The sequence below is a fragment of the Hydra vulgaris genome, chromosome 01 (genome assembly GCF_038396675.1).
Source record: "Hydra vulgaris chromosome 01, alternate assembly HydraT2T_AEP".
Classification (NCBI taxonomy): Eukaryota; Metazoa; Cnidaria; class Hydrozoa; order Anthoathecata; family Hydridae; genus Hydra; species Hydra vulgaris.
Window position 1 is genome coordinate 69220001 of NC_088920.1, and position 644 is coordinate 69220644.

The window sequence follows — 644 nt, forward strand, 5'->3', positions numbered from 1 at the left end:
TCTGACTATTTGCTTGATAATTAGGGTAAGGTGCTTAAAGTTTTTCAAATAAATAAAAAAATTAGTCTGTGAACAGACTAAATTTAGTCTGACTTATTATGTTTTATTAATTTTGATATTACTTAAAACATCTGAATCTTATTAAAATTAAGTGCTATTTGTAACTTAGAAATAACATATTTAATACAACTTTGCAATTTATTAAAATGGTCATTTTAAAATAAATAAATCATCAACAAAAATAACCTGAATAAACCGAATATACTCTGAGATTTATGTATATTATATACAATTTGATGCAAAATCTAAAAGTTTTAAATTAGCCGCAATAAAAAGAAGTTATAAAACATAACTTTATCAAAATATTTTTTTTATACCATCTGCATGCATTCTATTAAGTTTTCATTGCCTTTTCTTTACGGCAAATTATTTTTGTAATGGCTAGTTAATGAGACAATATTTTTCAATGTGTCACTTCCTCAACGTTGTCAAAACAACGTTTAATTAACGTTGGCAAAATAACACTTTTTCAACGTTTTTTAACTACCACATTTTCAACGTTGGTATATGTAACGTTGAATAAGCGTTGTTTCATAAATAGCTTAAATACGTTGAAAAAGCAGCTAATGTCTAACGTTGATAAA